Raw genomic sequence first — 24,282 nt, 5'->3', positions numbered from 1 at the left:
AATTTTTCATGAGGGAAGATAATATTCATGAAGGGGGCGCAGTATTTTCTAGCATTATTTAAAAAAAGAGAAAATAAATACATTTTTTCAACTGCAAGTAATGAGCAGCATTAAAACTTAAAACGAACATAAAATATTACTTATATAGAGGAGTTTGTCTCCTCAACAATACTTTGCTATTTACGCTGAAGTATTTTTAGTAATTTCAACTATTTTTTCTATGGCCTTTATGATTCAGGGGTCGTTCTTAAAGATTTATAACAAAAATCAGGTCTTAGTGTAAAGAGCAAGGTGTTGACGCGGGGGCGAACCCCCACATATACGTAATAAAAATATGAAAATATAGAAGTTTGTTACGTAAGTTAATTCGTAAGGTACGTATGTTTATTACTAACAAAAGCGTTCGTAAAAAATCTAGTTGCTTTTTTAAGTAACCGAAAATTGGAGGGCACCTAGGTCTCCTCCCCCGCCCCTTTTTTTCAAAATCGTCCGATCAAAACTGCGAAAGCCATTTTGCAAAAAAAAATTAATATACAAATTTTGTTTTATTTCTTCATGTGCGGTGAGTCAAAAATAAAAAAATGTATTAATTCAAAAACGTTCAGAAATTAAATAAAAAAAAGTTTTTTTAACTGAAAGTAAGGGGCGGCATTAAAACTTAAAACGAAACAGAAATTATTCCTCATATGAAAGGGGTTTCCCCCTCTTCAACGCCCGATCTTTACGCTAAAGTTTGACTCTTTCTCTCAACTCTACTTATTAGAACAGTAAAAAATTTAGCGCGAAGACTGGGACGTCGAGGAAGGGAGAGCTCCTTTCATATACGGAATAATCCCTGTTCGTTTTATTTTCATTTAATTATCCTTACAGAAGGATAGGTCTTTATACCAATTTGCTGACTCATTTGTTACTATCTTCAAATTCAGGAAGTATAAATTTCCACTTAATATATTTTACTAGGAAATGAGCCGATAGACACTTTTCGACTCAAAATTAATTATCGCTTTTGTGTTTCTTTTATCTGAGTGATTGATAAATAACATTCGAAATTACTGGTTTTATAAGCATATGTTGTAATTTTGTCTAATTACAGATCTCTTGGAAACAAGACATGGCAGACATATTTCCAATCTAATCGCCAAACCACAAAGAATGTGCCAAGAAAAAATTCTGATTTGTAATCAGAAAAGCGCGAGTGATTCCTTCTCTGGCTAATATTCTCCTAAAGGGTTGTCCTCAACCGGTGTTCGGTAAAAATGATGCTCAAATTGTTATTGATATTGGCTCAGAATGTTATACCTAACCAAGGACAACAACAGCCCATACAATCTATAACTTCTCAACCTGCGTAGCTAGTACAAACTCAACTAGAGCCTCAGGGGATTGTATTACTTCCAATGTAATACCCACGACAACCTTGATTATCTCAGATCATTTCTTTGCGCTCAAGGTAAACTTTGCTACATTCTTTTTATTGATTTAAGGAGGAAGTAAACATGAATTTATTGATTGTCGCGGTCCTAAGGAAATTCTGAAAGATTTTATAAATGAGCTCAAAATATCAATATCGGTAAATGTTTACTTTCGATCCAAGTGCTCTAAACTTTTCGTTCCAAGTCGTCCCCAAAGACATAGGTATAAGGTTTTTTGACTACGCTGAATAAAATGGCTAACTCAGAATTTTCATCTGGTGACTTTGGGAAAATAATTAGCGTAGGAGGGGGCCTAAGTGTCCTCCAATTTTTTTGGTCACTTAAAAAGGGCACTAGAACTTTTCATTTCCGTTTGAATGAGCCCTCTCGCAAAATTATAGGACCACTGGGTCGATACGATCACCCCTGGGAAAAAAAAAACAAACAAAAAAATAAACACGCATCCGTGATCTGCCTTCTGGCAAAAAATACAAAATTCCACATTTTTGTAGATAGGAGCATGAAACTTCTACAATAGGGTTCTACTGATACTCTGAATCTGATGGTGTGATTTTTGTCATGATTCTATGACTTTTAGGGGTTGTTTTCCCCTATTTTCTAAAATAAGGCAAATTTTCTCAGGCTCGTAACTTTTGATTGGTAAGACTAAATTTGATGAAACTTGTATATTTAAAATCAACATTAAAATATATTTCTTTTGATGTAGCTATTGATATCAAAATTCCATTTGTTAGATTTTTGGTTGCTATTGAGCCGGGGCGCTCCTTACTACATTTCGTTACGACGAACTGTTTGATTAGAGAAACGCATCCATTTTTGGTTGACCTTTCTCCTCCATGGGGCAAACTAAAAATGCTTAAAGTGGGCTTTATTACAGATAACATTACCTATAGAGCAAAGCGTATTAGTCCATGAGCCCCGCGGGCAGCGGGAGGGGTATAATCCAACAAAGAGTGATAAAACTAAAAACCAAAAAAACTCAAACGAGGTGTGTTAAATTTTTTTAGAATAGAAGAAAAGAGGACCCAGTATCGAACCCTGGGGTAATCCGCATGTTATCACACAAGCCACAGAAGTAAAACACCCATTCACCCTAATTTGCTTCTGGTCTCTTAAATAAGATTCAAATTAAGACAACCCCTTCTCGATCACACCGATTTTTTCCAGCCCAAGTAATAATTTTTTATGGTCAATCGTGTCAAGAGCCTTCTTCAAATCCAGGAATAAAGCAGCTGGAATCAGACCCGCGTAAACCGTCGTATTTACCCAGTCAACAAGTTTAATGGTTGCCATTTATGTGGAATTATTTTTTTCCGAAGCCAAATTGAGTATTTTTATAAGAATTTATTATTTTCAATATAATCAGTTAGCCTGGATCCAATCATCTTTCATACATTTTTGGAAAGAAAGGGAGGATAGAAATGGGTATTTTGTTTGAAGGTTCGTCTCTCTTACCTCCTTTATGCCATGGTATTATTTTAACGACCATAAAAACTTCTGGGAAAATTCCTTTTTCCGTAGATTCATTAATCAAATTCATAAAACTGGTGTTAAAACTAATTTAGCAATCTTAAAAGAAATCCTGTCTACACCACTTGAATTTGATTACATCCTACTGATAATTTTACTCACTTCATTTATAGTACAAGCATTAACAAGAGCTAAGAGCTCATATGGCACTTGTGACGAGGTCGGAAGAGCCAAGAGCTAAGAGCTCATATGGTATGAGCTCTAGCAAAATTCTAAGAATCAATAGATTGCTTTAAAAGGAAAATCAGAGGCTTAATGTCAGTCGGGATTTAAAATAAGAGCTCTGAGTCACGAGGTCAAGCTAAATATCAAAATTCATTAAGATCCGATCACCCACACGCAAGTTAAAAATACCTCAATTTTTCTAATTTTTCCTCTCCCTTCAGCCCTCCTGATGTTCTAATCGGGGGAAACGACTTTATCGAGTCAATTTGTACAGCTCCCTGACATGCCTGCCAATTTTCATCGTCCTAGCACGTCCAGGAGCACCAAACTCACCAAAGCACTGAACCCCACCACCTAACTCCGCCAAAGATAGCGGATCCGGTCCGGTTATGTCAGTCACCTATCTTGGACTTGTGCTTATTCTGTCCACCAAGTTTTATCCTGATCTCTCCGCTACAAGCGTTTTCAAAGATTTTCGGCCCCCCACCCCCTAATGACACTGGATCTGGTCGGGATAAAAAATAAGAGATCTGAGTTTCGAGGTCCTTCTAAATATGAAATTTCATTAAGATATGATCACTCTTTCGCAAGTTAAAAATACCTCATTTTTTCTAATTTTTAGAATTAAACCCCTCCTCCCAACTCCCCCAAAAAGAGCAGATCCGTTCCGGTTATGTCAATCCCGTATCTAGGACTTGTGCTTATTTTTCCCACCAAGTTTCATCCCGATCCCTTCACTCTAAGTATTTTCCAAGATTTTAGGCTCCGCCCCCCAACTTTCCTTTCACCGGATAAGGTCGAAATTTAATATAAGAGCTCTGAGACATGATATCCTTCCAAACATCAAATTTTATCAAGATCTGATCACTCCTTCGTAAGTTAAAAATACCTCATTTTTCTTATTTTTCAGAATTAACCCTCCCCTCCATTCCCCCAAAGAGAGTGGCTCCGTCCCGGTTATGTCAATCGCGTATCTAGGACTTGTACTTATTTTTCCCCCAAATGTCACCAGATCCAGTCGGGATTTAAAATAAGAGCTCTGAGACACGACATCTTTTCAAACTTCAAATTTCATTGAGATTCGATCACTCCTTCGCAAGTTAAAAATGCCTCATTTTTTCTAATTTTTCAGAATCCACCCCCCCCCCCCTCCCAACAGAGCAAATCTGTTCCGGTTATGTCAATTGTGTATCTAGGTCTTCTGCTTATTTTTCCCACCAAGTTTCATCCTGATCTCATGACTCTAAGCGTTTTCCAAGATTTTAGGTTCCCCCCTCCAACTCCCCCCAATATCATCGAATCTGGTCGGAATTTAAAATAAGAGATCTTAGACACGATATCCTTCCAAACATCAAATTTCATTAAGATCCGACCACTCCTTCGTAAGTTAAAAATATCTCATTTTTCTAATTTGTTCAGAATTAACCCCCCCCCCCTTCAACTCCCCCGAAGAGAGTTGATCCGTTCCGATTATGTCAATTACGTATCTAAGACCCTTACTTATTTTTCCCACCAAGTTTCATTTCGATCCCTCCACTCTAAGCGTTTTCCAAGATTTTAGGTCCCCCCAATGTCACCAGATCCAGTCGGGATTTGAAATAAGAGCTCTGAGACACGATATCATTCCAAACTTCAAATTTCATTAAGATCCGATCACTCCTTCGTAAGTTAAAAATACCTCATTTTTTCTAATTTTTCAGAATTAACCCCCCCACCCAACTCCCCCAAACAGAGCAGATCCGTTCCGGTTATTTCAATAACGTATCTAGGTCTTTTTCTTATTTTTCCCACCAAGTTACATCCCGATCCCACCACTCAAAGCGTTTTCCAACATTTTAGGTTTCCCCCCTCCAACTCCCCTCAATGTCATCAGATCTGGTCAGAATTTAAAATAAGAGCTCTGAGACACGATATCATTCCAAACATCAAATTTCATTAAGATCCCATCACCCGTTCATAAGTTAAAAATACTTCATTTTTTCTATTTCTTCCAAATTAACCGGCCCCCACTCCCCCCCCCCCCCAGATGGTCAAATCGGGAAAATGACTATTTCTGATTTAATCTGGTCCGGTCCCTGATACGCTTGCCAAATTTCATCGTCCTAGCTTACCTGGAAGTGCCTAAAGTAGCAAAACCGGGACCGACAGACAGACAGACTGACAGAATTTGCGATTGCTATACGTCACTTGGTTAATACCAAGTGCCATAAAAACCAAGTGATTTTCTACTGGAACTTCCGAATGAACTATTTTGGGAGGCCGCTTAATTTTTTTCGAGCATCATCGCAAAGTTTTGTTCCCTCACTAGAAAAATATTTACATAAATAATTCGCAACATCCTTTGGGGTAGTAAAAGCCCCCCCCCCTTTGATTGTAATTTATTAATAACTTCTATTTTACCCTTTTGACCCAGGAGTGAATTTACCGTTTTCCATGTTTTTTTCACATCACATTTATGCTTTATAAGCCCATATTGTAAATACATTTTTTTTAAGCTTTCCGTTTCAATCCGTTTAAAACATTCTGATAATTTTTAAATTGCTGTAAATTAATAACCGAGGGTTCATCTAGGTATATTTTATACTATCAACTTAAAAAATCTAGAATACCCTGTTTAATCCATGGTTTCTTTGGGAATTTCGTTCTACCCCTTTTAAGTTTTCTAAGAGGACACGTCTCATTCAATATCTTTTTAAATATTGCATATGGCATATATGCAATATAAGCATATGTGGTTTCCCCCCAGACATATTACTCTATTTCATTCAGACAGAATTCGTCTTGTCAGCAATTCTGACAAAAAAAGATTAAAATATAGTTCATTCATTGAATGTTTACTGACTGAAAAAATATCAAGCACGTTTCAACGGGCAAGAAGCTGTTAAAATATATAAAAACAAGGGCAAAGAGCTCATATGGCACTTGTGACGAGGCGAGAAGAGCTAAGAGCCAAAAGATCATATGGTATGAGCTCTAACAAAATTCTATGAATCAATAGATTGATTTAAAAAGGAAAATAAGAGGCTCAATGCCGGTCAGGATTTAAAATAAGAGCTCTGAGTCACGATGTCCTTTTAAATATCAAAATTCATTAAGATCTGATCTCCCACTCGTAAGTTATAAATATCTAATTTTTTTCTAATTTTTCCTCTCCCTTTAGTGCCCCAGATGGTCGAATCTGGGAAAACGACTTTATCAAGTCAAATTGTGCAGCTCCCTGACACGCCTACCAATTTTCATCGTCCTAGCACGTCCAGAAGCACCAAACTCGCAAATCACTGAACCCCTCCCCCCAACTCCCCCAAAGAGAGCGAATCCAGTACAATTCCGTCAATCACGTAACAAGGACATTTGTCATATGAGAACAAAGAAAGGGAACAAAAAATGAAAAGAGAAAAAACAAATAGGTGAAAAAACGAGGATTTTATCAGCCAGTAGCTAAATATTGAAAAACAAGCAAATATTTCGACAAGGACCTCCGCCAAGTCGTCCTCAGTGCTCAAAGAAAGAAAAAAAAAAAAAAAAAAAAAAAAAAAAAAAAAAAAAAAAAAAAAAAAAAAAAACAGCAAAATCTAACCTTTATAAGTGACCTGCACGAGAGGAAGACAGATACTGACTCAACCAACAAAAAACCAAGTTTAAATCAATGAAAGAGAAGTTAACAATTAGATTGAATAAGTATCCTTTGCCTTGCAACAGATTTCGCCTGTCTACAATTTCGGTTTTCATTAGATATGCGGACATGTTGTCTTAAATTAGATTGAGCGGAAATATTCATAGATTCTTTTAATATTAAATTATTATAAATTGGGCTTAAGGAAATATAGAGACACGGGAGATATTTCCTTAATCCCAATTTATAATAATTTAATATTAAAAGAATCTATGAATATTTCCGCTCAATCTAATTTAAGACAACATGTCCGCATATCTAATGAAAACCGAAATTGTAGACAGGCGAAATCTGTTGCAAGGCAAAGGATACTTATTCAATCTAATTGGTAACTTCTCTTTCATTGATTTAAACTTGGTTTTTTGTTGGTTGAGTCAGTATCTGTCTTCCTCTCGTGCAGGTCACTTATAAAGGTTAGATTTTGCTGTTTTTTTTTTTTTTTTTTTTTTTTTTTTTTTCTTTGTTTTCTTTGAGGACGACTTGGCGGAGGTCCTTGTCGAAATATTTGCTTGTTTTTCAATATTTAGCTACTGGCTGATAAAATCCTCGTTTTTTCACCTACTTGTTTTTTCTCTTTTCATTTTTTGTTCCCTTTCTTTGTTCTCATATGTCATGCATAGCCAGTATGGTCTCAGAACGTATTTAAGGACATTTGTTTATTCTATCCACCAAGCTTCATGCCGAATCCTCTACTCCAAGTGTTTTTCCAAGATTTCCCCCTTCAACTCCCCCCAATGTCAAAAGATCTGGTCGGGATTTGAAATAAGAGCTCTAAGACATGAATTCCTTCTAAAAATCAAATTTCATTAAGATCTGATCATTTATTCGTAAGATAAAAATACCCCAATTTTCACGTTTTCCAAAAAATTCCGGTTTACCCCTCCAACACCCCCTAATGTCCCAGGATCTGGTCGGAATTTAAAATTAGAACTTTAAAGCAAAAGATCCTTCTAAATATCAAATTTCATTAAGACCTGGTCACCCTTTCGTAAGTTACAAATACCTCAATTTTCAAAATTACCCCCCCCCCCCCCAATTCCACCAAAGAGAGTAGATCCGGTCCGGTTATGTCAGTCACGTATCTTAGACAGGTTTCTATTCTTCCCATCCAGTTTCATCCTTATCTTACCGCTTTAAGTATTTTCTAAGATTTCCGGTCCCCCCCAACTCCCCCCCCCCAATTACGCTTGATCCGATTGGGATTTAAAATAAAAGATCTGAGTTACGAGGTCCTTCTAAATATGAAGTTTCATGAAGATCCGATCACTCCTTCGTAAGTTAAAAATACGTCATTTTTTCCTATTTTTCAGAATTACCCCCCCCCCCCCAATGGAGCGGATCCGTTCCATTTATGTAAATCACGTACGTAAGACTTCTCATTATTTTCCCTACCTAGTTTCATCCCAATCCCTCCAATCTAAGCGTGTTCCATGATTTTAGGTTCCCCCACCCCAAACTTCCCCTAATGTCACCAGATCCGGTCAGAATTTAAAATAATTGCTTTGAGACACGATATCCTTCTAAATATCAAATTTCATTGAGATCCGATCACCCGTTCGTAAGTTAAAAATACCTCATTTTTTCTAATTTTTCACAATTAACCCTCCCCCAACTACCCCAAAGAGAGCGGATCTGTTCCGTTTATGTCAATCATGTATCCAGGACTTGTGCTTATTTTTTCCACCAAGTTTCATCCCGATCCCTCCACTCTAAGTGTTTTCCAAGTTTTAGGTTTCCCCTCCCAACTCCCCCCCCCCAATGTCACCAGATCCGGTTGGGTTTAAAATAAGAGCTCTGAGCCACGATATGCTTCTAAGTATCAAATTTCATTGGGATCCGATCACTCGTTCGTAAGTTAAAAATACCTCATTTTTTCTAATTTTTCAGAAATAATCCCCCCCCCCCAACTACCCCAAAGAGAGCGGATTCGTTCCTTTTATGTCAATCATGTATCTAGGACTTGTGTTTATTTTTCCCACCAAGTTTCATCCCGATCCCTCCACTCTAAGTGCTTTCCGAGTTTTAGATTTCCCCCTCCCAACTCCCCCCCCCCCAATGTCACCAGATCCGGTCAAGCTTTAAAATGAGAGCTCTAAGACACGATATCCCTCTAAACATCAAATTTCATTGAGATCCGATCACCCGTTCGTAAGTTAAATATACCTCATTTTTCCTAATTTTTCAGAATTACCCCCCCCCCACTACCCCAAAGAGAGCGGATCCGTTTCGATTATGTCAATCATGTATCTGGGACTTGTGCTTATTTTCCCATCAAGTTTCCTCCCGATCCCTCCACTCTAAGTGTTTCCAAGATTTTAGGCTCCCCCCTCCAACTCCCCCCAATGTCATCAGATCCAGTCGGGATTCAAAATAAGAGCTCTGAGACACAATATTATTCCAAATATCAAATTTCATTAAGATCCCATCACCCGCTCATAAGTTAAAAATACTTCATTTTTTCTATTTTTTACGAATTAACCGGCCCCCCACTCTCCCCAGATGGTCAAATTGGGAAAGCGACTATTTCTAATTTAAGCTGGTCATGTCCCTGATACGCCTGCCGAATTTCATCGTCCTAGCTTACCTGGAAGTGCCTAAAGTAGCAAAACCGGGATCGACAGACCGACAGAATTGGCGATTGCTATATGTCACTTGGTTAATACCAAGTGCCATAAAAACCAACAATATTTTGCATGCATTCGTAAGTTTGCAGGTTTTTTTGCAGGTTCGATGTATCCCGAGACTCTCAATACAGCCATTAATATAGATGTCATCATAGTTTCCTCTGCCTTGTACCCAAAAAACATTACGGATAGATATCTTAACAGATCTAAACATTATATATCTAAACAGATATATATCTAATATTATTAAACCATAAACATCTGCATCAAGAATATCTCTGCTAAATTTTAATCTAAACTTTAATCTAGAAACTTTCTGTTTGTGAAATTTGAATTTAAGAAGATCACCTATTCTGCTGGACAAAAAAAATTCTTATAGAACAAAACAAGACAAATAAATAAAGGAAATTACCCTTTTACACCAATTGAATGTAAGATAGAAATGATAGAAGCTTTAATTATGGATCCGTGTTCATTTAACAGACAAGAGGATTAAGCCTCCAAGCTGTGACAAATTCGATCTAACTTTTCGAACAACGATCCCAAGATAGGTCAAAAACTTGTAAATGAACATCTAGTATGAATAAGTCATTTCAAAAATGTATGTCAATAAAAAAATTGTCAGTTCTCAGAGGTATATAAATCTAACTCCCATTGCTTTTCTTAATTTTGCATTATTATTTTCACTGTACATTAACAAAACAAGCATTCCAAAAAGCAACAAATTCTGGTATTATATGCATAGACACCTGCTTGAGTGAACGACTAGGCAGCCTGGTCTTTGGAAATGAGCACAATTGAAGTTGACACCACTTATTCTTACCAGACTGTTCTCCACTTAGCAGACGTCCAACAACGAATATATTTAAGCTAGGATAATAACCAGAAATAGAGCTTAGTCTGTTTCAAATAAAAATATGCTAAAGAGAATTTTCCTGAAAAACGTTCCCCTCATTTGAGGGAATTTTTCTTGGAGGGTGAGCCAGACTTACCAGCATTATTTGAAATCAATTAGAATTTAATAAAAAATAAGTTTTTTTTTAGCTGAGAGTAAGGAGCAGCATTAAAGCTAAAAACGTTTTTGAAGGGGTTGCAACCCTCCTAAATACCTTGCTCTTTACAGGAATGCTTGATGGTTTGTCCCAATTTTTTTCAAGAACGACTCTTTATATGCAAGGGCCATTTAATTAGAATAGGAATTTTTTTAGAAGGGGGAAAATTTACCGTGGAGATCAAGGCATTGAGGAGGAGGACACTCCCTTCATATACAGAATAATTTTTGTGTTTGTTTTGGGTTTTAATGTTGCTCCTTACCTTCAGTTGAAAAAAGTTTTTTTTTTAATTTAATATCAAAACAAAGTGATTACTAATTTCATCTCTTAAATCTTATTTATCCTATTTAAGTCTACTAGATGTAGTTATCCCTACACAAGGATAGGTCTTTATACCAATTTGCTGACTCATTTGTTACTATCTTCAAATTCAGGAAGTATAAATTTTCACTTAATAATATTTTACTAGGAAATGAGACGATAGACACTTTTCGACTCAAAATTAATTATTGCTTTTGTGTTCCTTTATCTGAGTGATAGATAAATAGCATCCGAAATTACTGGTTTTATAAGCATGCTTGTTAATTATCATTTTGTCAAATTACAGATCACTTGGAAACAAGACATGGCAGACATATATTTCCAATCTAATCGCTAGAAACATAGCGTATGCTTAAATTTCGTAGAAACTCAATCATAGAAAAGAAATTTAGCTTGCAGAATGAGGGTCATATTGTTTTTTGTTTTGAGGATCAACCGTTTTTGTTTTGAGGATCAATCGTTTTGTTTGACAGAGGTATCAATGCAGTGACAAAAGAGGAATAAGTTTTTTTAATATGATTAAGTGAATGTGGATGAAGTGAATTCACCCAGTTTCGACAAGGTCTGCAGTTGTTTCGAACAAGTGAAAATGTGCTCTGCTGATCCCTAGTCTTAAAAAATGTGCAGCTATGCTCTATTGCAACACAGAAAATACATCAAGAATTGTCAAATAATCATTTTCTTCAGTGCAGCAATATCACCAAACCACAAAGAATGTGCCAACAGAAAATTCCGATTTGTAATCAGTAAGGCGCAAGTGATTCCTTCTGGCTAATATTCTCCTAATGGGTTGTCCTCAACCGGTGTTGGGTGAAAATGATTCTCAGAATCGTCATCGATGCTGGCTAAAATATAGTAACAGCCAGACATGCCCAAGTAATACTTCATCTTAGCATTCCATCCTACATTCAATAATTACTAGCAAATAACACCCAGCCTCAGTTAACAACATAGTGATATCTCCCAGCAAGTACTTGCTTTTAGTATCCGTACTCAGAATGTTAAGCCCAACCAAGGACAACAACAGCCTATACAGTCTATAACTTTTCAACCTGCGTAGTTAGTACAAACTCAACTAGAGCCTCAGGGGATTGTATTACTTCCAATGCAATACCCACGACAACCTTGGTTATCTCAGATCATTTCTTTGGGCTCAAGGTAAGCTTTGCTAGATCCTTTTTATTGATTTGAGGAGGGAGTAAACATGAATTTATTGAATGTCGCTCAAAATATCAATACCGGTAAATGTTTACTTTCTTCACAAGCTATCTAAAGTGCGTATTACTGCATATAGCAAGATCATGGCGATCGTATATTGCTTCTTTGTCATTATTAGAGAAGCGCATCCATTTCTGCTCGACCCTCCTCCTCCATGGGGCAAACTAAAAATGCGTAAAGTGGGCCTGATTACAGAAGACAAATGTCAATATTGAAATCACCCATTACTACTTTATATTTATGATCATTATTAAATTTCTCCAATAAATTCTTTATCTCCTCAATAAAAACATCCTCATTGAATGATAAAACAAGTTTTACCAAAAGCATGACCTACCTAGAACGTTTTTTCGTACCCAAAAATGGCAGTATGCCGTGATGGCCCCTAGAGGTAATATGTACAATCAGAGTTTGTTAATTTGACAGTTTCGTGACCGATAAATTAAATACAGGTAGGATGAAGAGTGAAAATAGTATTTGCTGTAGTAATAACCCTTGGTAATCAAAATCAGTGTTACATGTTTCCCCCCAGACACATTACTCTATTTCATTCAGACAGAATTCGTCTTGTCAGCAATTCTGACAAAAAAAGATTAAAATATAGTTCATTCATTGAATGTTTACTGACTGAAAAAATATCAAGCACGTTTCAACAGGCTAGAAGCTGTTAAAATATATAAAAAAACCAACAATATTTTGCATGCAGATCTATGAGGTTTGATATATCTACAGGTGTCGACATCCCGACACTCAATATAGCCTATAATATAGATGTCACCATAGTTTCCACTTTGCCTTGTACCCAAAAAATCGCGTAGTTAGGCTTTAGGACCTAACTAGATAATCTTGGTTTTACTACGAGATGGTTAGTATTTCGTATCAAATGACTTAATTAGACTAATTCTTTATATACTAAAGATCTATATTTAAGTTCCATGACAATATTAAATAAAAAAAAACTAATTTTTTTAGCTGAAAGTAAGGAGCGACATTAAAACTTAAAACGAACAGAAATTACTCCGTATATGAAATGGGTTGTCCCCTCCGCAATCCCTCGCTCTTTACGCTAAAGTTTTTAATTTTTTTAAAAAGTAGAATTGTGGCAAAGAGTCAAACTTTAGCGTAAAGAGCGAGGGATTGCAGAGGGGACAACCCATTTCATATACGGAGTAATTTCTGCTCGTTTTAAGTTTTAATGTCGCTCCTTACTTTCAGCTAAAAAAAATTAGTTTTTATTATTTAAGTTCTGAACGTTTTTGAATTAATGCATGTTTGGTTTTGGCTCTCCGCACATAAATTATTAAAATGAAATTTTAATAGTCATTAAGTCATTAAGTCATTCCCAAAGACATAGTTATTATGGTTTTTGACTATGCTGAACAAAATGGCTATCTCAGAATTTTGATCCGTTGACTTTCGGAAAAAAATGAGCGCGGGAGGGGGCCTAGATGCCCTCCAATTTTTTTGGTCACTTAAAAAGGGCACTAGAACTTTTCATTTCCGTTAGAATGAGCCCTCTTGCGACATTCTAGGACCACTTGGTCGATACGACGACCCCTGGGGAAAAAAAACACAAAAAAACAAACAAATAAACACGCATCCATGATTTGTCTTCTGGCAAAAAATACAAAATTCCACATTTTTGTAGATAGGAGATTGAAACTTCTACAGTAGGGTTCTCTGATACGCTGAATCTGATGGTGTCATTTTCGTTAAGATCCTACGACTTTTAGGGGGTGTTTTCCCCTATTTTCCTAAATAAGGTAAATTTTCTCAGGCTCGTAACTTTTGATGGGTTAGACTAAACTTGATAAAACTTATATATTTAAAATCAGCATTAAAATGCGATTCTTTTGATGTAGCTATCGATATCAAAATTCCATTTTTTAGAGTTTTGGTTACTATTGAGCCGTGTCGCTCCTTACTACAGTTCGTTACCACGAACTGTTTGAATAGTTCCAACCTTAACAATCTAAGTTAATTTTCAAAGCAACTTTTTGAGTAAAATAATCAACTTTTATTAGGAAAATTCATGTTCGTATATTTTCTGCAAGGACATTATTTTCTGCAGTAGCAATGAAGGAGGCAAGTTTTAACGGTAAAAATTTTATAATATAAGAATCCAGAGTGAACCTTTCCTCATTTAAGGAAAGGTTTCCTCATTAGATTTTCCCTGTAAATGGTAACTTTTGCATTTTTAATTGAAGTTCTAACAAATATGTTCCATGTCCCCCCTAAACGGATGTCAAAGCACTGATTGTGAGTAAAACTCACAAGCAAGGGAAAAACTAAAGAGATTATAGAAATAATCTCTAATAACAAAAATAATGTGTTTAATAAAAGAGAGGAAAACTATATGGAACTTCTACCGGTATGAGAAACAGGTGATTAGAAAACAATACATTTTTGCATTTCTTTTCATTAACTAATATGATTAAACCACAAACATTTGCATCAAAGATATTTCTGCTAAATTTTAATCTAAACTTTAATCTAGAAACTTTCTGTTTGTGAAACTTGAATTTAAGAAGACCAACACCTATTCTGCTGGACAAAAAAATTCTTATAGAAGAAAACAAGACAAATAAATAAAAGAAATTACCCTTTTACACCAATTGAATGTAAGATAGAAATGATCAAAGCATCAATTATGGATCTGTGTTCATTAAACAGACAGGAGGATTAAGCCCCCAAGCTTTGACACGTTCAATCTCACTTTTGGAACAGGGATCCAAAATAGGTCAAAACTTGTAAATGAACGTCTAGTATGAATAAGTCAATTCAAAAATGTATATCACTCAAAAAATTATCAGTTCTCAGAGGTATATAAATCTTACTCCCATTGCTTTTCTTAATTTTGCATTATCATTTTCACTGTACAGTAACAAAACAATCATTCCAAAAAGCAACACATTTTGGTATTATATGCATAGAGACCTGCTTGAGTGAACGACTAGGCAGCCTGGTCCTCGGAAATGAATACACTTGAAGTTGACACCACTTATTCTTACCCGACTGTCCTCCACTTAGTAGGCGTCCAGCAACGAATACATTTAGGCTAGGATAATAATAAAAAATAGATGATAGTTTTCATGCAAACAACTAGAAGACTTTACTGTTGGTTATTTCTTGACAAAATTTGTTTAATACCAGCCTAACTTGAGATGCACCCAAAAAGTTACTGGTAACTTTATAGGACCTCCATAAAATGGCCAAAAATACAAAGTTTCACAACCCATATCTCAAATAGTGAAGACAGTAGTGGCTTCAAGTTCAATTTAGGGCAATCATGAATCTGAGTTCCTATTTATCCTAGCATCTTTTGATGTTCCTGCCAGTCTTTGGTTTACAAAAATACAATCAACAAGGTTAGCTGTCTTACCATCATGTGAATACCATTTTAATTTATGGGTCATTTTATGACAAAATACTGTATTGGTTATAACTAGATTGTTTACATAGAAGATTCTAGCAATCTGTAGCCATTGCTGCTGAATTTTGTAAACCAAATGTACTTAGGCCAAGATACCATATATCCCCTGTTCTATCAATATGGGCATAAAAATTGCTTAATAAAAATGTCATTTTTAACTGGGACCCTGACCTTTTTCCTTTTCTGTAAGTAAATTCATCTGAATCACTACTATCTCCAATAGCTGGTTCTACAGGGATATATAATACTATAACTAATGTTGTAAAGTAGGTTTTGTGGTAATACTGTAATGGGTTGTCAACCTTGCCCTTGGAGGAGGTATGGGTACGATCCTAAGAATGATTTAAATCTAGAGTAGTGTTTTGTCCTTACTAATAATATTGGCGTCCTACTCGTATAGTTGAGAAGCTCAACTAACATTGTAAAGAGGTTTGGTATAATTGTATTACTTTTATTATATTCCATGGCAGACAACAATACAAGACTTGACTCTTGTTATAGAGATAATCATAAAATAACACATAGAAATGATAATTAAATCATATAGCACTTACAATCTCAAAACACTCCGAAATCCAGAAGTAATAAAAAAAGTTAAAAGATTGCGACCACGTTATCACAAAACAGGCATATATACTTTATGTTCTGACAACATGTCCTGTTTAAAACAAGAAAGCTGGTATTACAAAATCCCATATCTCAACAGCAATTCCGCCAGCTCTCAGTTTGGTGGTCCATTTCAAAACTTATTATCTAAAATTCATTCTTTCCAAACTTCTTTATAACTTATAATTTGGATTGTTGTACTTTTTATTGGTTTTATTAAAATCAATTTCTAACTTAATTGGTCAGCTTATTACACTAATTTCCTTTAATTTTGGGTCATAAAATGAGCCACTCACCCTATTGTTAATACCTTCCCTACCTCAGAAGAGTTAGTGGCTTCCTTATTAATCATGAGTCCTATTCCCTGCAAATGTACCCCGTACTTCCTGCCAAAACTCATAAATTATATGCCAAGTAATTTCATGTGTCCTACCCAAGGGATACGAGTTTCTGAAATTCCTAATGGGTCCAGTTTGAAACCTCTGTAATCATCACTTAAGATGTTAACACAATATTATTTATTTTAATGTTGCAACATTCTGAGTTAAAATTTTCATATTCTTTTAGTAATTGAAATTATTATGGTCTCAGAAAAAGCAATGAAAATCCCATGATCAGATTCAGTGTACTATAGATCCCTACTTGAAGCTCCAATATTCAAACTTCTATCTACAAAAATTTCGAGTTTTTTATTTTTTTTAGAAAAAGATCATGATTTGATGTTTATTTGTTGTTGTTTTTTTCCCCATGGGTGATTGTATCAAACCAATTTCCTTAGAACATCAGAAGAGAGCTCATTTGAATGGAAACTGTAACTTTTCTATTGATAGAATGACCAACATATTACATGGCAACTATCCTTCCTCCCCTCAAAATTGTCCAATTAAAACATTTTGCCCAGAAGGTTGAAAGCCCCAAAACTATACATTTGGGGATAAAATGACCCCCCCCCTCCAGTTCCCGGGGATAGGTCTAAGTTTAAAAAAAAACTGCCCATTTTGATAATATTTGTTATTGGGAAGCTTTAAGATCTATTTTTTGTGTGGGAGGGGATTTTGTGCTTGACCTGAGTTTTCATAGAGACAATTTTGTATGGAGGGGAATTCCCAGAGGTGAACATTCCAGGGATAATTCTAGACTGGGGGGGGGGGATAGAATTCCTGATCGAACTATTTTTATTTGTCTTATTTCTCATTACCTACTTAGTTTCGCATATGTTCCTGGGAATTGTCCAGGGAAATGTTTTGCGTGTTTGGATTTCCGGGAAATAATAATATCCATGGAGGGAATAATATCCATGGAAGGAAGGATTTCTGGAATGATTGAAAAACGATTAGAGCTTAGTCTGTTTCAAATAAAAGTATGATTAAGAGAATTTTTCTGACTGAACCTTCTGCAAGAAATTTTATGGGGGGGGGGGGTATTTTATGCAAGAGTGGAATTGTCCAGAAGGAATACTACAGGGAAGAGATCTACATTACATGAGAAAAAACTTTCCCGTCATTTGAGGGAGTTTTTCTTGGGGGGTGAGCCAGACTTACCAGCATTATTTGAAAAAGAATTGGAATTTAGCAAAAAAACAAGTTTTTTCAGCTGAGAGCAAGGAGAAGCATTAAAGCTCAAAACGTATTTGAAGGGGTTGCACGAACGTTTGATGGTTTGTCCAAATTTTCCTTAAGAACAACTCTTCAAACGCAAGGGCCATTTAATTGTAATAGGAAGCTTTTTTATAAGTGGAAAAATTTAGCATAAAGAGCAAAGCAATGAGGAGGGGGCACTCTCTTCATATGTGGAATAATTTTTCTGTTTGTTTTGGGTTCTAATTTTACTCCTTACTTTCAGTTGAAAAAAACTTATTTTCTTTATTTAATGCATTAATCAGAAACCAGAGTAAATGCTTTGTTATTTACTTGGCTAAAAATTTATGTAGTGTTTCAACTTGTCTATGTTACTTTTGAAGAATTATATATATTCTGCTCTATATTCTATATATATTTTCTAAGTTAATAACTTCGAAGACCACACTGCCTTTCCATGACGAAAGTAACAGTTCAAAATAGGGATGATACCTTTTTATTGACAGTGAATAGATATAAAATTATTTAATTGGATATTTCGAACACATATACAGTGTTCATCATCAGCAGTAAAACTAAAAGACATGAATAAAAATAAACAAAATACATACCTAATAAACTAATTACATATAGTTTATTGCTCTTTTTTTCAATACAACAGCGGATACTAATCTCTTTGACCTTTTCGGTTCCGGTTCATTAGAATTATCTGACATATTACGTGGACAGAGGTCATAGCTCTTAGGTGAGGTGATATTTACTTTATTTGACCTCAGTAAATTATCATAAATTGAATTTAAACCAAATTCACCTGTATCTCTGTTTATAGAAATATTCTTGAAGAGAATCTTTTTAATTTCGATTATTTTCCTGAAAATTTGCTTCAAACCCTTGTCCCAAGAAATCAAAGAAACATTTTCAAACAAAATAAAATGATTTGTAAAATTAAAGATATGTTCCGAGAGGGCCGACGCGAAATCTTCTGGTTTGGTATTTTGCTTTAAAGGCGATGAAATAGAATTATGATGTTGTAGCAATCTTGTTTTCAAATTCTGGTTAGTACGTCCCACATAAGAGCTTCCACAAGTACATGGGATTTTATAAACCCCACTTTGTTGCTCTACGGAATTCCGATCCTTTCCAGAATTTAAAAAAAAACTAGCCAAAGTATTACTACCTCTTAAACCATTATTTTGTAAAATTCTTTTAAGTTTTTCACTCAAACCTGGAACATATGGCAGAGAACAAAAAATATCTTTCTTTTCTGTTGTTACCAGAATGTCGTCAGAACATTCTAGAAATTTTTTCCTTCTTTTCGAAAAAGTCTGGTCAATTAACCAACCCGGATAATGGTTACTTATTAAAATCTCTTTTAACAACAATAATTCCTCCTCAATGAATTTTGGAGAACAAATTCTAAAAATGCGGTCAGTTAAAGATATGATTAAACCAATTTTTACTTGGCGAGCATGACCGGAGAAAACGACCAAAATCTGTTATTATTAGTAGGTTTTCTGTAAATCTTAAAATCCAGACTATTTTCATTTTTTAAAAGAAAGACATCCAGAAAAGGAAGTTTATTATCCTCTTCTAATTCTATTGTAAATTTTAAATCCCCTCCCCCAAAAATTAAGATGTTCTAAAAAACTTTTTAATTCCTCCACCCCATAATTCCCTACTGAAATTATTTCATCCATATATTTCCCCCAAAATTTATGTTTTAAAAAGTATGAATCTAACGTTCGCTATTGTTCAAATTCTATAATTTCAAGTTTTGACATAGTGTCAATGTATACGAGTATTGATGTAAAAGCTGCAGAAATTCTGCTTGAGAGAAAGATACTAAGAAATTTGGACTTAATTAGTGGTGAAACAGTTTTGGAAGTCGGTGTAATTATGAATTTAGTTAGGTTGTGCAACAAGTTCTCTTATTTTTTTCAATTCAGAGGGGGTTTTTTCGAACAAGTAAATGGTTTACCCATGGGGGCCCCTTTAAGTCCTTTATTAGCAAATTGTTTTGTAGAAAATATTGAAACAATAGCGATAGATTCATACTTTTTAAAACATAAATTTTGAGGGAGATATATGGATGACATAATTTCAGTATGGAATTATGGGGTGGAGGAATTAAAAAGTTTTTTTGAACATCTTTATTAATAACATCTTAATTTTTGGGGAGGGGATTTAAAATTTACAATAGAATTAGAAGAGGATAATAAGCTTCCTTTTCTGGATGTCCTTCTTTTAAGAAATGAAAATAGTCTGGATTTTAAGATTTACAGAAAACCTACTAAAAATAACAGATTTTTGTCGTTTTTCTCCGGTCATGCTCGCCAAGTAAAAATTGGTTTAATCATATCCTTGACTGACCGCATTTTTAGAATTTGTTCTCCAAAATTCATTGAGGAGGAATTATTGTTGTTAAAAGAGATTTTAATAAGTAACCATTATCAGGGTTGGTTAATTGACCAGACTTTTTCGAAAAGGAAAAAATTTCTAGAATGTTCTGACAATATTCTGGAAACAACAGAAAAGAAATATATTTTTTGTTCTCTACCATATGTTTCAAGTTTGAGTGAAAAACTTAAAAGAATTTTACAAGATAATGGTTTAAAGGTAGCTTTAAGAAGTAGTAATATTTTGGCTAGTTTTTTTAAATTCTGGAAAGGATCGGACTTCCATAGAGCAATAAAGTGGGGTTTATAAAATCCCAGTTACTTGTGGAAGCTCTTATGTGGGACGTACTAACCAGAATTTAAAAACGAGATTGCTACAACATCATAATTCTATTTCATTGTCTTTAAAGCAAAATACCAAACCTGAAGATTTCATGTCGGCCCTCTTAGAACATATCTTTAATTTTACAAATCATTTTATTTTGTTTGAAAATGATTCTTTGATTTCTAGGGACCAAGGTTTAAAGCAAATTTTCAGGGAAATAATCGAAATTGAAAAAATCTCTTCAAGAATAATTCCATAAACAGAGATACAGGTGAATTTGGATTAAACTCAATTTATGATAATTTACTGAGGTCAAATAAAGAAAATATCACCTCACCTAAGAGCTATGACCTCTGTCCACGTAATATGTCAGATAATTCTAATGAACCAGAACCGAAAAGGTCAAAGAGATTAGCCTCCACTGCAGCATGGAAAAAAATAAGAGCAATAAACTATATGTAATTAGTTTATTAGGCATATATTTTGTTTATTTTTATTCGTGTCTTTTAGTTTTACTGCTGATGATGTACACTGTATATGTGTTCGAAATATCCAGTTAAATAATTTTATATCTATTCACTGTCAATAAAAAGGTATCATCCCTATTTTGAACTGTTTTACTTTTATTTTCTAAGTTGGAGCCAATTTTCCCAAATCCAGTGAAAATGACAATGAAAACTGAAGAATGAGTCATAAATTACTACAAAGGTTTACAATTACTACAAATTACTACAAAGAGGCACTAAAGAAAACTGACATGTTTCTCTAAATACTACAATTATGCAGGTTTATCTTTATTTTGACAATTTTTTTGCAGAAACTAAATTTCAGTTGGGGGGAGTGTGCCAAAATAAGGTTTAGAGGGCAAACTTGGTTCTGGAGAGGGCAGTTAACCTCATGCCACATAGCAAATTACACCCCTGTAGACTACACAAAAAGAAATACCCAACCATTTGATCTTTAATGATTGCCCCTTGTAGATATTATGGCTACTAACATCACAGTTTAATTTTCCCCCAGTCATGAGGCCATATATAGACTAGCTAAGTTTTTTTTAATGCATTTCTCATTAACAAGTAGCCTACTCAAAACTGAGGCCCAAAATACAAAACTGGAAATAACAATATTAAATATTCAAAACTGTTAAGTCTTTAGCCTAGTTGTTTAACTTTCTATCCAAAATGGTAATTAATAGAAAACCAAAGTTTGTAGCAAAAATAGATTCAAGTAAGACTTGTGATTCTATATCCAAATATATAGGTAAAATTTAATCACAGCAAATTCTTGCATATCTAAAGTACCTTAAAAACAAATTTAAATATTTTTGATTCACATTTATAGATAAAAACACCAACAATTTTTATCTAGATAAGGTTAATTGCGCCTCACTGAGTTTGAAGCACAATAAGTAAATAATTGCAGCAGTTTCTAATATGTGCTTTTGATCATAATAGCAATACTTACAATAAGCTGAATTTGATGCAGGGCATACCAAGATTGCTGCCTTAGATAGAAGAAGTATATCAAACAGTTTGTGGTAACAAACTGTAGTAAGGAGCGACCCAGCTCAATAGTAACCAAAACTCTAAAATATGGAATTTTGATACCAATAGCTACATCAAAAGAATCGCATTTTAATGCTGATTTTAAATATATAAGTTTCATCAAGTTTAGTCTTACCCATCAAAAGTTACAAGCCTGAGAAAATTTGCATTATTTTAGAAAATAGGGGGAAACACCCCCTAAAAGTCATAGAATCTTAATGAAAATCACAACATCAGATTCAGCGTATCAGAGAACCCTGCTGAAGAAGTTTCAAGCTCCTATCTACAAAAATGTGGAATTTTGTATTTTTTGCCAGAAGGCAGATCACAGATGTGTGTTTATTTATTTATTTATTTCCCAGGGGTGATCGTATCGACCCAGTTGTCCTAAAATGTTGCGAGAGGGCTCATTCTAACGGAAATGAAAAGTTCTAGTGCCCTTTTTGAGTGACCAAAAAAATGGAGGGCACCTAGGCCCCCTCCCACACTAATTATTTTCCCAAAGTCAATGAATCGAAATTCTGAGATAGCCATTTTATTCAGCGTAGTCTAAAAACCTTATAATTATGTCTTTGGGGACGACTTACTCGTCCCCAAAGACGAGGGGCAACAGTGGGAGGGGCTACAAGTTACAAACTTTGACTTGTGCTTACATATAGTAATGGTTAATGGGAAGTGTACAGGCATTTTCAAGAGGATTTTTTGGATGGAGGAACGGGTTGAGAAGAGGGGGATATGCTGGGGGAGCTTTCCATTGAGGAATTTGTTATGGGGGAAGAAAATTTTCATGAAGGGAGCACAGGATTTACTAGCATTTCTTAAAAAAAAACAATGAAAAAATAAATATGAAAAAGTTTTTTTTTCAGCTGGATGTAAAAAGCAGCATTAAAACTGAAAACGAACAGAAATTATTACCCATATGAGGGGCTCACTTCCTCCTAATACCTTGCTCTTTATGCTAAAGTATTTTTTAGTAATTTCAACTATTTATTCTGCGACTTTTGTGATTCAGGGGTCATTCTTAATGAATTGGGACAAAATTTAAGTTTTAGTGTAAAGAGCGAGGTACTGACGAGGGGGCAAACCCCCTCATACATGTAATAAAAACATGAGAATACAAAAGTTCATTACGTAAGCTAATTTATAAGTTATGAATATCTTTTACTAATAAAAATATTTGTAAAAAATTAAAAGTTCTAGTTGCCTTTTTAATTAACCAAAAATCGGAGGGCAACTAGGCTTCCTCCCCTACTCTTTTTTTCTCAAAATCATTCAATCAAAATTAAGAAAAAGCCATTTAGCCAAAAAAAATAAAATAAATATGTCAAATTTTGTTTTAATTATTCCTCTGCAGAGAGCCAAAATCAAAATATGCATTGATTCAAAAACGTTCAGAAATTAAATTAAAAAAACAAGTTTTTTTGAATGAAAGTAAGGAGCGACATTAAAACTTAAAACAAACAGAAATTACTTGGTATATGAAAGGGGCTGCTTCTCATCAATGCCCTGCTCTTTACGCTAAAGTTTTTTACTGTTTTAAAAAGAAGAATTGAGAGAAAGAGTCAAACTAAAGCGTAAAGAGCAGGGCGTTGATGAGGAGGCAGCCCCTTTCATATACAAAGTAATTTCTGTTTGTTTTAAGTTTTAATATCACTCCTTACTTTCATTAAAAAAACTTGTTTTTTTATTTAATCCCTAATAGGTCCCAAAAGAGTATACCTTCAAGTTATATAAGACAAGACTACTGTCTGATGAAGCTTACCTTAGATTCCTTTTGGAAACAAAACTAGGGACACCCACATAAGTATTTTGAATAACAGTTAGGCAGTAGTAATTTTTTTATGGGGAGAGAAGAAAGAGAAACAGTTAAATTCTAGTCAAGGGTTTCTTAAACCCTGAAAACTTGTTGAATTAGGTGAACATAACTTTCAGAATTGAATACAAAGCCAGAGTACCATAGGAGGCTGGTCTATTGGAAGGAGGGCAGCTTCCTGGGTGCTATGGTTGGCGTAATACCATGGCTTGGAAGTTACTCACCTAGATCAAATTTGTCATTTTGATTTATTTTTTTGCTTATATTTGAGTTAGAAGGGGGGGGGGGTGCTGTTATTAATTTTACTCTGGGTACTTCAAATTCTAAGAACAGCTCTCTTGGGAATGTGTTGCCAAGTTACCTGTTTCTTGGTTTTAGGGCTTAGAAGACTGCATGATATGAGAGTTACAACAGAACCTGTCTTAATTCTGACAAAACTATTTTAACTATATTTTAAGTTTTCATTGTTTTCTTTTCTGTCAAAAAATACAGTTCATACTATCTCAGTAGAATTTTAAGCAATATCTCAGTACAGTTTTAAGCAATATCAGAAAGTGTTGTCTTAAAATTAT

General features: G+C 34.7%; 1 long non-coding RNA gene across 1 annotated transcript in view; it reads left to right on the top strand.

Moving 5' to 3' along the window:
• Positions 1-24,282, top strand: part of LOC136041552 (uncharacterized) — a 60,705-nt gene that overhangs the window by 10,432 nt on the left and 25,991 nt on the right. The window contains exons 2-3 of the long non-coding RNA XR_010621054.1: positions 1,094-1,450; positions 11,085-11,956. This is a non-coding gene — a long non-coding RNA (uncharacterized LOC136041552). The remainder of the gene's footprint in view (positions 1-1,093; positions 1,451-11,084; positions 11,957-24,282) is intronic.

This window comes from Artemia franciscana, chromosome 2 (genome assembly GCF_032884065.1).
Source record: "Artemia franciscana chromosome 2, ASM3288406v1, whole genome shotgun sequence".
Classification (NCBI taxonomy): domain Eukaryota; kingdom Metazoa; phylum Arthropoda; class Branchiopoda; order Anostraca; family Artemiidae; genus Artemia; species Artemia franciscana.
The sequence above is the reverse complement of the archived record's forward strand: the minus strand, read 5'-3'. Positions and strand labels throughout refer to the sequence as shown.